Source organism: Ceratotherium simum, chromosome 11, assembly GCF_057802395.1.
Source record: "Ceratotherium simum simum isolate JZ-2026a chromosome 11, ASM5780239v1, whole genome shotgun sequence".
Lineage (NCBI taxonomy): Eukaryota > Metazoa > Chordata > Mammalia > Perissodactyla > Rhinocerotidae > Ceratotherium > Ceratotherium simum.
In genome coordinates, this window is record NC_141910.1 from 23,630,914 (window position 1) to 23,643,991 (window position 13,078).

The 13,078-nt window shown below is 35.7% G+C and overlaps 1 protein-coding gene across 1 annotated transcript in view; it reads left to right on the forward strand.

The window, feature by feature from the left end:
- Positions 1 to 13,078, forward strand: part of USP34 (ubiquitin specific peptidase 34) — a 243,433-nt gene that overhangs the window by 12,938 nt on the left and 217,417 nt on the right. The gene's annotated exons all lie outside the window — the stretch shown is intronic.

Below are 13,078 nucleotides of genomic sequence, written 5' to 3' on the forward strand. Positions count from 1 at the left end.
ATGTTTAAATACTGTTTTCCAATATATAACAAATATATTGAATGTTTTAACATGCGTAAAGCATTGTGCTGGACACTGGTTGATGTAGAAATATATTGAGATGTATCTTCCCTTAGGGAAGGTTAGAGTCCAATACAGTTGAGGCTGTAGGATGGGAGTTGAGAGAGTGATCTCTGGAATCTGACAGACCTCAGTTCAAATCCCGTTCCTGTCATTTATTAGATCTCTGGCTTTAGTGCCTTCTTCCTTATTTGGAAATGAGGATATAGGGATTTTTGTGAGGATTAAATAAGATAATTCGTATCAACACCTAACACAGTGCCAGCGTAAGAAATACATAAAAAACAACAGTTTGAGAAGAAAAATGGTAAATTCCATTAAAAATGTATAGCTGAAGTGCAGTGGGAGGAGTTTAGTGAGGAGTTTAGTTTTTGGTAAGATTGGAGAAGGCTTTATGGAATTGATGGGGTTTAAGTTGATCTTTGAGCTTTTTTTTTTTTTTTAATGATTGGAATGGGAATAATGGTTATTTCAGTAAAAAGTTTTGTAGGAATAGTAAACATAGTTTGTCTTTCTTGAAACTTCACAAAGAATTGTCCCTGGTTTTGTTTATTTCTTTCCGTTTCCTCTAGGATCTTGCTCTTCAGCTACCTCTTTTTTCCCCTCCTGTCTTCTTAAGTTCTACTCAAGCTTCTGAAATCTGGCTTCTGCTTCCCACCAAAAACTATATTGTCACAGGTCAACAGTGGCCTCCTGTTTACCAAAGCAAATGGAGAGGTTTTCTCTGTAACTTTTTACGTTGACCAATGCTTTTCCTTTCTGTTTCACTTAAAATTTTTTTTGCTTACAGATGTAATATATATGATCACTGTAGAAAGCTCTGAAAATATTGACGTAAAACATTTGTAATTACATTGTTAAAATTTTGGTATATACCATTCCAGCTAATTTTCTATCAATGTTTATAAAAAATTGAGTTCATACATACTGTTTGCTTTTTTTCTATGAGCATTTTCTCATATCCTATGTGTATCTGAGAACAGAATTTAATGGCAGCCTACTTTTAGTCTTTTGAATATTACATGTATTTAACTAGTGTTTTCCTGAAAAAAAAAAAAAAGTTATGAAAATATTCTTGAGTATAGCAATCTTGGTCATGTCCTGGTCGAAAGGTAAAAATTTTTAAGGCTTTTGATTGCTAAATTGCCTTCTAGAAAGGTTATACTGATTTATAGCCCAATAGCAGTATTTGAGAGTGCCTGTTTATTTGTGTTAGGTTTTTTTTTTTTTTTTTTTTTGCGAGGAAGATTAGCCCTGAGCTAACATCCGATGCCAATCCTGCTCCTTTTGCAGAGGAAGATTGGCCCTGGGCTAATATCTGTGCCCATCTTCCTCTACTGTATATGGGACGCCGCCACAGCATGGCTTGACAGGCGGTGTGTCGGTGCGCGCCTGGGATCCGAACCTGCGAACCGCAGGCCGCCAAAGTGGAGTCTGCGCACTTAACCACTACTCCACTGTGCTGGCCCCTAGGTGTTCTATTTTTAAAACTCCATATAGTAGGGAGAAAAAGGGTAGTCACTTTCCTAAACTATTTGATTCCTGGAAGAGTTCACATATTGAGGATTACTGCGTTATTTGTATAAACATATTTGGTTCCTGAGTTCTAATAGCGAGTAGTCTATTATTATTTAGAAAGGCTTTTCCCACTCTGAGATCAGGTAGTCAATTAAATTTTTCCTGGCTTTTTTCTTTTTCTTTTCTTTTTTTGATGAGGAAGATTGGCCCTAAGCTAACATCCGTGCCAGTCTTCCTCCATTTTGTATGTGGGACGCTGCCACAGCATGGCTTGATAAGCCGTGTGTAGATCCACGCCTGGGATCCAAACCCACAAACCCTGGCTCACTGCAGCAGAGCGTGCGAACTTAACCACTACACCACCGGGCCGGCGCTGAATTTTTCCTAGGTTTTATGGATTTGTTTAATTTTTAATCCATCTGGAATTTATTTTGGTATAAATTATGAAGTGGAATGTAACATTAGTTTTTTGAAATTGTCAGTCAGTGGTCTTAGCATCCACTGATTTGAAATGCCACCTTTGTCATCTACAAAATTCTCGAATGTACTCCTGGAGGTCTGTTTTTAAGCTTTTTATTGTTTAATTAATCATCTAGTTTTAATTTAGTCACTTTATATTTTAGTACTTAGTAGCTAGCTTTAGTACCAAATAGTGAAAAATTATTTCTTCTTTGAAATAGAACTTTAGAATCCTTTTGCTTCTTGCATTCCCCCCCCACATTCTATTGGAATTTTTATTGAAATGGCATGTTTCTTTTTTTTTTTTTTTTTTTTTTTTTAAGATTTTATTTATTTATTTTTTCCCCCAAAGCCCCAGTAGATAGTTGTATGTCACAGCTGCACATCCTTCCAGTTGCTGCATGTGGGACGCGGTCTCAGCATGGCCGGAGAAGCAGCACGTCGGTGCGAGCCCGGGATCCGAACCCGGGTCGCCAGCACTGGAGCGCGCTCACTTAACCACCAAGCCACGGGGCCGGCCCCGAAATGGCATGTTTCTAATTTTTAAAAAATTATTTTATTGAGGTCATGCTGGCTTATAATGTGTAAATTTCAGGGCTACATTATTATATATCAGTTTAAAGATTTTATTTATTTATTTTTCCCCCAAAGCCCCAGCAGATAGTTATCTGTCATAGCTGCACATCCTTCTAGTTGCTGTATGTGGGACGTGGCCTCAGCATGGCTGGAGAAGCGGCGCGTCTGTGCGCACCGGGGATCCGAACCCCGGCCACCAGCAGCAGAGCGCGAGCACTCAACCGCCAAGCCACGGGGCCGGCCCCTATATATCAGTTTATATACTGCATTATGTTCACCATCAGTAGTCTAGTTTTTATCCGTCACCATACAGATGTGCCCCTTTATCCCTTTCACTCTCCCCCCGACTCCCTTCCCCTCTGGTAACCACTCATCTGTTTTCTTATCCATGTGTTTGTTTATCTTTCACATATGAGTGAAATCATAAGGTGTTTGTCTTTCTCTGTCTGGCTTATTTCGCTTAACGTAATACCCTCAAGGTCCATCCATGTTGTTGCAATTGGGACAGTTTTGTCATTTTGTATGTTTGAGTAGTATTCCGTTGTATATGTATATACACCACATCTTCTTTACCCATTCATCGTTGATGGGCACTTGGGTTGCTCCCATGTCTTGGCTACTGTGGATAATGCTGCAATGAACATAGGGATGCATAAATCTCTTTGAATTGTTGATTACGTGTTCTTTGGATAAATACCCAGTAGTGGGATAGCTGGACCATATAGTATTTGTATTTTTAATTTTTTGAGAAATCTCTGTACTGTTATCCATAGTGGCTGCACCAGTTTGCGTTCCCACCAGCAATGTATGAGAGTTCTCTTTTCTCCACATCCTCTCCAACATTTGTTATTTTTTGTCTTGGTTATTATAGCCATTCTGATTATGTAAGGTGATATCTCATTGTTGTTTTGATTTGCATTCCCCTAATAGTGATGTTGAACATCTTTTCATGTGCCTGTTGGCCATCTGTATATCTTCTTTGGAAAAGTGTCTGTTCATATCTTCTGTCCATTTTTTGATCGGGTTGTTTTTTTTGTTGTTGAGTTGTGTGAGTTCTTTATATATTTTGGAAATTAACCTCTAGTTGGATATGTGATTTGCGTATATTTTCTCTCAGTTGGTGAGTTGTCTTTTCATTTTGTTCATGGTTTCCTTTGCTTTGCAGAAGCTTTTTAGTCTGATATAGTCCCATTTGTTTATTTTTTGTTTTGTTTCCCTTGCCTGAGTAGACATGGTATTCGAAAAGATGCTGCTAAGACTGATGTCAAAGAGTGTACTGCCTATGTTTTCTTTTAGGAATTTTATGGTTTCAGGTCTCACATTCAAGTCTTGAATCCATTTTGAGTTAATTTTTGTGTGTGGTGTAAGATAATGGTCTACTTGCATTCTTTTGCACGTGGCTGTCCAGTTTTCCCGATACCATTTATTATTTTTCCTTTCTCCACATAATGTCTATAATTAAGGGCAAGAGTTGACAAATTACAATATTGATTCTGCCTCTTCAGGAAGCATAATTTGTTTTCCCATTTATATAATTTTCTATGTTTCTTTGTGAAGTTTTGTGGGTTTTTTCATTTATGTAAGTTCTGCACATTTACTTTACATTTATTTGTAGGTATTGTTTCTTGTTCCTATTGTAAACTGAATTATCACACACCTTTATTTATTTTGCTTTATTTTTGATAACAGCTTTATTGAGATCACATACCTTACAACTCACCCATTAAAACTCTACAACTCAGTGGTTTTTAGTATATTCACAGAATTATGCCACCATTACCACAGTCAATTTTAGAACACTTTGATCACCTCAGAAAGAAACCCCACACCCTTTAATTATCACTCTAAATCTCCCCATCCTCCCAGCCCTAAGCAGCAGTCTGCTTTCTCTATGTGTTTGCGTATTTTGAACCTTTCATATAAATGAACCTATCATATAAATGGAATCATAACATTGTCTTTTGTGACTGACTGACTTGACTTAGCATGTCTTCAGGATTCATCTATCTTGGAGCATGTATCAGTACTTCATTCCTTGTTATGGCTGAATAATATTCCATTGTATGGATATACCACATTTTGTTTATCCATTCATCAGTTGATGGACATTTGGGTTGTTTCTGCCTTTTGGCTATTGCAAACAATGCTTCTGTGAACATTTGTGTAAAAGTTTTCCTGTTTTCTTTCAGGTATATATCTAGGAGTGGAATTACTAGTTACAAATGGTAACTCAGTTTAACTTTTTCAAAAATTGCCAGACTTTTTTCCAAAGTGCTGTACCATTTTATATTCCCTTCAGCAGTGTATGAGGGTTCCAGTTTCTCCACATCCTCACCAACACTTATTTTGAGTATTTTATCCTAACTATCCTGTAGGGTGTAAAGTGGTATCCTATTGTGGTTTTGATTTGGCATTTCCCTGATAAATAATGATGATGAACATCTTTTTATGTACTTATTTGTCATTTGTGTATCTTCTTTGGAGAAATGTCCATTCAGATCCTTTGCTCATTTTTTAATTGGGTTATTTGGCTTTATTATTGAGTTGTAAGAGTTCTTTATATATTCTAGCACAAGTCCCTTATCAGATATATGATTTTCAAATATTTTTTCCCATACTGTGGGTTGTCTTTTTAGTTTCTCAGTAGTGTACTTTGAAGCACAAAAAATTTTAATATTGATAAAGTTTAATTTATCTATTTGTTGTTGTTGTTGTTTGTGCTTTTGGTATCATCTCCGTTGCCAGAATTCAAAGGCAGAAAGACTTACCCCTGTGTTTTCTTCTAAGATTTTCATAGTTTTGATTCTTACATTTAGGTCTTTGATCCATTTTGAGTCAATTTTTTGTATGTGGTGTGAGGTTAAGGGTCCAACATCAGTCTTTTGCATGAGACTATTCAGTTATTCTAGCACCATTTGTGGAAAAGACACTCCCCCTTGAGTGGTCTTAGCACCTTTGTTGAAAGTCAGTTAACGGTAATTACGTAGGTTTATTTCTGGGCTCTGACTTCTGTTACATTGATCTTTTTGTCTGTTCTTCTGCCAGTACTACACTGTCTTGATTACTGTAGCTTTGTACTAAGATTTGAAATTGGAAAGTATGAATCTTCCAACTTTGTTCTTGCTCAAAATTGTTTTGGCTCTTCTGGGTCCCTTGAGATTCCATATGAATTTTAGGATCAGCTTGTCAATTTCTAGAAAGAAGCCTGTTGGGATTCTGATAGGGCGTAGTAGATCTATAGATAAACTTGAAGAGTGTTACCATTTTAACAATATTAAGTCTTCTCATCCATGAACATAGGATGTCTTTCTGTTTACAGTAGTCCCCCTCTTATGCACAGTTTTGCTTTCAGATTTCAGTTACCCATGATCAGTTGCAGTCCAAAAATATTAAATGGAAAATTCCAGAAATAATTCACAAGTTTTAAATTTTGTGCTGTTCTAAGTAGCACAATGAAATCTTGTGCGGTCTTGCTCCTTCCTGCTCAGAACATGAATCATCCTTTTGTCTAGCGTATCTACGCTGTATACGCTACCTGCCCGTTTGTCACTTAGTCGTCTCGGTTATCTGATTGACTGTTGCGATCTTGCAGTGCTTGTGTTCAAATAACCCTTATTTTAATTAATAATGGCCCCAAAGCACAAGAGTAGTGATGCTGGCAGTTTGGATATGCCAAAGAGAAGCCGTAAAGTGCTTCTTTTCAGTGAAAAGCTGAAAGTTCTTGACTTAATAAGGAAAGAAAAATAACGATATACTGACGTTGCTAAGATCTACAGTAACTTTTATTGCGGTGCATTGTTATAATTGTTCTATTTTATTATTATTGTTGTTAATCTCTTACCGTGCCTAATTTATCGTAGGTGTGTACTTATAGGAAAAAACAATATATATAGGGTTCGGTACTATCTGCAGTTTCAGGCATCCACTGGGGGTTTTGGAATGTATCCCCCACAGATAAGGGGGGATTACTATATTTAGATTTTCTTTAACTTCTTTCTATGATGTTTTATAGTTTTCAGAGTATAAGTTTTGCACCTCTTCTTATTAAATATAGTCTCAAGAATTTTATTCTTTTTGATGCTATTATAAATAGAATTTTCTAAGTTTCACTTTTGCATTGTTCATTGCTAGTGTATAGAAATGTAATTGATTTTGTATATTGATCTTGTATCTTGCAACCTTGAATTTGTGTATTAATTTTCTTTAGTGGATTCCTTAGGATTTTCTTAGGATTTATACAAGATCATGTCATCTGTGAATAGCAGCAGTTTTACTGCCTTCTTTTCAATTGAGATTCCTTTTATTTCATATAGCCCTTTGTTATTAAATGTATATCTTCATTTGGTTCCATCAGTGGTTCTCAAAGTATCTGTGTACCCCTGAGGGTTCCCAGAGAGCCTTTCAGGGAGTCTGAGAGGTAAGACATTTTGCCTTTTGGTGGATATTTTCACTGATAGTGCAAAGGCATGGTGGATAAAACTGCTGGCCACATTGCAGGAAATAAGGCAGTGGCACTAACTAGTTAATGTAATCTTCACCACCAAGCACTTGTTCTTTAAAAATAACTTACTTGATGTCCTTGATGAAGCAATGAAAATTTTATTAAATCTCAAAGCTGTGTACATGTCTTTTTAATATTCTTTGATGAAATGAGAAGTACATGTAAAGCATTTGTCTTGCATACTGCAGTACTATGGTTGTCTTAAGGAAGTGCACTCATGTGATTGAGTTGTAAGCTGAATTAGCTGCTTTTTTCATGAAACACCATTTTTATTTGAAAAAATGACTCAGAGGTTATCCAAATTTGGGTATGTGGCAGGCATTTGCTGGAATGAATGAAGCAAGCATGTCACTTCAAAGAAGACTGACAGTGTTGGTTGCCAGTGAGAAAACTGAGCTTTCAGGAAAAAATTACAATTTTGGAAAACATACTTGTCACTGTGAGTTTGACAGCTGCCCAGTACTTACAGATTTTTGATGAGGTTGATGGGAATAACGTGATGTTATTTTTTTATACTGTGTAATGAAATATGTCAACATTGGAAGGATCTGCATAACTTAGTGAACCAATGTTTTCTGTATCACCAATGCATAATGTTACAAGGTCATTTATGGGCAAAAGATCTGTTCAGAGAGCAAGACAGATTGATGGATTTTAATGTAACAGACTACTGATATGGCTTTAGATTTCACATTGTAACTTATCTTTAAGAAATTAACAGTCATTGAGTTTTGGCATAATATCAAGAATATCTAGAATTATCTGACAAGGCTATTAAAATACTCTTCCTGTTCCTAAGTTCAGATTCTTTAAGGATGGATTTTCTTCATATACTTTACCAAAACAATATATGGCAACAGACAATGCAAAAGCAGTTAATGAGAATCCAACTGTTTTCTTTTTTTTTTTTTTTTTTTTTGTGAGAAAGATCAGCCCTGAGCTAACATCCATGCTAATCCTCCTCTTTTTGCTGAGGAAGACCGGCTCTGAGCTAACATCCACTGTCAGTCCTCCTCCTTTTTTTCCCCCAAAGCCCCAGTAGATAGTTGTATGTCATAGTTGCACATCCTTCTAGTTGCTGTATGTGGGACGCGGCCTCAGCATGGCCGGAGAAGCGGCGTGTTGGTGCACGCCTGGGATCTGAACCCCGGGCCGCCAGTAGCAGAGTGTGCGTACTTAACCGCTAAGCCATGGGGCTGGCCCCCAACTGTTTTCTAATAAGCCAGCTCTAAAAAGATTTTCAAACATTTAAAACAGTGCCACTCAAGTCACTGATTTTTTGAAAATGGAAAACAGATAATTTATCGTTTCTAAATTAATGAATAAATAAACATTTCTAAGTTTTAGATCAGAACACAATAAATATTGATAGATGTAAACCACCTAAACATAAGCTCTTCAAAGTCTTCAATTTTTAAGCATGTGAAGGGGTCCTGAAAACAATAAGTTTGAGAACTGCTGGGTTGCATAATCTTAAAATTTTCCCCTTCCTTATTCAGGGTTTTGTTACTCTGATCCCTTAAGTGTGAATATTACCCAAGGTTTAGTCCTATGCTGTGTATTTTATGAAGAAGTTGGAGTAAGGATTCAATCTACTTCCATGACTTCATCATCTTTCAGACAACTTTCAGAGTATATTTCTAGCCCTGATAACTTTCCAAGCGTTAGTCTGATATCCTTAACTTAGTGCTAGCCATTTCTATTGAAGTATCCTTCTTTGTCCTCCAATTCACCAAAAGTGAAACTGAGTCCTCCATCTTGTTCTCGTATTTATTTTCTTGCTTGCTTCCTTACGTGAATCTTGCTTAATTATGTGAATTTCTCACACTGGAATTTATTTTAGTACTTTTACTACTTTCCAGACCTTAGAATAGTGCCTCTGGAACTTAAATGCACATAATAAGAATCACCTGGAGATTTTCTTAAAAATGCAGATTCTAACTCAAGCAGTCTGAAGTTTCGCCTGAGATTCTTCATTCTAAGAAGGTTCCAGATGACGCTGATGCTTTTGGTCCTTGGAACATACTTTGAGTAGCAAGGTCTTGGAATACTTTGATTCTACTTATTGCACTCCTGTCTTTTTCTTTACAACTTTTGTTGTAGTGTATTTTAATTACTTATATTTTTTAAACTCTGTAAGACGTTTTGTAAAGTCAATATTCATTTAGATTTACCCACATTTACCTTTTCTCTTGCTCTTCATTCTTTAGTGCCTCTCTGGGCTCTCATCTGGGATCATTTTTCTTTTAGCATTTCCTTTAGTGTGGTTCTGCTGTTGATGATTTTTCCCAGTATTTGCTTGCCTTCTAAAATGAAGATAAAATACATTTTCAGACAAGCAAACACTGAAATAGGGTATTGAATTACAGATTGGCAGTTACTGTTGCTTCTTTCAGTAAGTCATTCCATGTTTTTCTAGCTTAAATTGTTTCTACTGAGAAGTCAACCATCAGTTTTACTTTTGCTTCTTTAAAGGTAAGTTTTTTCTTCATCTGTCTGATTTTAAGATCTTCTTTTTGTCCTAGATCTTCAGCAGTTTTACTATGTTGTGTCTACATCTGTTTTTCTGTTTATTTGTTTGGGATTCGTTCTTGAATATGGTTTGAGTTTTTAAAAAAAATTAGTTTTGGAAGTATGTAGCCATTATCTCTTCAAATGTAGGTCCTGCCTATGCTTTCATCACCTTTTGGGACTCCAATTACATAAATGCTATACTTTTTCATTATTTTCCTAGTCTATTTTACTCGCTCCTATATTTTCCATCCTTTTGTCTTTCAGTCTAGATATTCTGTACTTCTGTCTAGATATTTATTTTTGACCCATCTTCCTTTCCCTATTCCTCTCTTAAACTGTATGTAATCTAGTATTAAAGCCATCTATTGAGATCTTAATTCCAGTTACTATATATTTTAATTTTAAAGCTTTTGATTATTTTTTAATAGTTTTCAGAATTTTGCTGAAATTCTTTATCTTAACTAACTCTAATATCTTAAACATTACAATTGTAAAGTTCAGGTTTGATAACTCTAATATCTGATTTTATGTCTTATTCTCTTCTTTCTCTCTTTGTTTTTGATTATGTGGTTTGTGGTCGTGTTTGTTGGGATATGTGGTAATTTTTTAACTTTATTATAGGAAAAGTCAAACATACAGAGTTATGTGCAAAAGTGGGAAGGTTTGGGCAATGATATTTATGTACCCATCACCTAATCAACAGTTACCACCTCATGGACAATTTTGTTTCATTTGTACCCTGCCCACTGCCTTTTACCTACCTATTGGATCATTTTGCAGCAATTCCAGGTATTATATGTTACCTGTATATATTTCAATATAGTTCTCTAAAAGACAGGTACTTCAAAACTACATAACCACACTGTCATCATCACAGATAAAAAATTCAGAGAATTTCTTTTTTTTCCGAATTTATCTTTTTTTAAAAAAATTATTGAGGTCATATTAGTTATAACATTGTGTAATTTCAGGTGTACATTATTATATATCAGTTTCTGTGTAGACTGCATTGTGCTCATGCCCAGTAGTCTAGTTTTTATCTTTCAACATACATATCTGCCCCTTATCCCTTTCTTCTTCCCCCCCAATTCCTTCCCCCTGGTAACCACTAATCTGTTCTCCTTATCCGTGTGTTCTCTTATCTTCCACATATGAGTGAAATCATATGGTGTTTGTCTTCCTCTGTCTGGCTTATTTCGCTTAACATAATACCCCGAAGGTCCATCCCTATTGTTGTAAATGGCACAGTTTTGTCTTTTTTTATGGCTGAGTAGTATTGCATTGTGTGTGTGTGTGTATACATATCACATCTTCTTTATCCCTTCATCGTTGTTGGGTACTTGGGTTGCTTCCACGTCTTGGCTACTGTGGATAATGCTGCGACGAACATAGGGATGCATAAATCTCTTTGAATTGTTGATTACATGTTCTTTGGGTAAATACCCAGTAGTGGGATAGCTGGATCATATGGTATTTCTGTTTTTAATTTTTTAGAAATCTCTGTACTGTTTTCCGTAGTGGCTGCACCAGTTTGCATTCCTACCAGCAGCCACTAATAATTAGTGATGTTGAACATCTTTTCACGTGCCTGTTGCCCATCTGTATATCTTCTTTGGAAAAATACCTGTTCGTATCTTTTGCCCATTTTTTGATCAGGTTTTTTTGTTGTTGTTGAGTTGTATGAGTTCTTTATATATTTTGGAAATTAACCCCTAGTCAGATATATGATTTGCAAATATTTTCTCCCAGTTGGTGGGTTCTCGTTTCATTTTGTTCATGGTTTCCTTTGCCTTTTGGAAGCTTTTTAGTCTGATGAAGTCCCATTTGTTTATTTTTTCTTTTGTTTCCCTTGCCTGAGTAGACATGGTATTTGAAAAAATACTGGTAAGAGTAATCTCTTAATATGAAACATTTAATGGTTGAATTTCCCTCATACTCTAAATTTTAAAAAAATTTATTTCATTTTTCTTTTAAAATCTGAATGAGGATTCAGATGAGGTCTATTGTAGTTGAATTTTTAAGTTTTGAATCTACTTTATTGATGTATAATTTACATGCAATAAACTGTATCTATTTTAAGTGTGCAATTCCATTCATTTTGACAGATGTATACACCTATGTAAGCACCACTACAATTGAATATTTCCACCAACTTACCATCCTTGTAACTACGGTTGTGCTTTTTTCTTCCTTTGGCTTTATTGAGATACAGTTGTCTTATAACATTGTGTAAGTTTAAGATGTACAATGTGATAATTTGATACACATATATATTGCAAAATGATTACCACAATAAGGTTAGTAAAACATCTATTACCTCACATAATTATCTTTTTTTTTTGGTGGTGACATTTAAGATTTACTCTCTTAGGGACTTTCAAGTACGGTATTGTTAATTATGGTCACCATGCTGTACATTATTAGATCCCAAGAACTTATTCATCTTATAACTAGAAGTTTGTGCCCTTTGACCAACGTTTTCACATTTCTTTCACCCCCCCACCCTCCAACCCCTGGCAACCACTATTCTATTCTCTTGCTCTATGAGTTGAGCTTTTTTTAGATTGCACATATAAGTGAGATCATATAGTATTTGTCTTTCTCTGGCTTACTTCACTTAGCATAATGCCCTCAGGGTTCATCTGTGTTGTTCCAAATGGCAAGATTTCCTTTTTTTATGGCTGAATAATATTCCATTGTATATATGTACCACATCTTCCTCATCCATTCATCCATCAGTGGACACTTAGGTTGCTTCCATTTATTGGCTACTGTGAATAATGCTGCATTGAAAATGGGGTTGCAGATGCCTCTCTGAGACAGTGATTTTGTTTCCTTCAGATTTATACCCAGAAGTGGGATTGCTGGGTCATATGGTAGTTCTATTTTTGCATTTTTTGAGGAATTCCCATAATGTTTTACATTATGGCTGTACCAATTTACATTTCCACCTACAGTGCACCAGGGTTTCCGTTACTCCACATCCTTACCAACACTTGTTATCACTTGTCTTTTTGATAATGGCCATTCTAACAGATGTGAGGTGATAGCTCATTATAGTTTTGATTTGCATTTCCCTGATGATTAATGATATTGAGCATCTTTCATGTACCTGTTGGCTATTTGTATGTCTTCTTTGGAGGAATATCTATTCAAGTCCTTTGCTCATTTTTTAATTAGCTTATTCAGATTTTTGCTGTTGAGTTGTATGAGTTCCTTATATATTTTGGATAGTAATCCTTTATAAGATACATGGTTTGTACATATTTTCTCCCATTCCGTGGGTTGATTGTTTCTTTTGCTGTGCAGAAGCTTCTTGGTTTGATGTAGTCCTACTTGTTTATTTTTGCTTTTGTTGCTTGTAATTTTGGTGTCATATTCAAAAAATTGTTACCAAGACCAGTGTCAGGGAGCTTTTTCCCTATATTTTCCTTTTCAGGTCTTACATTC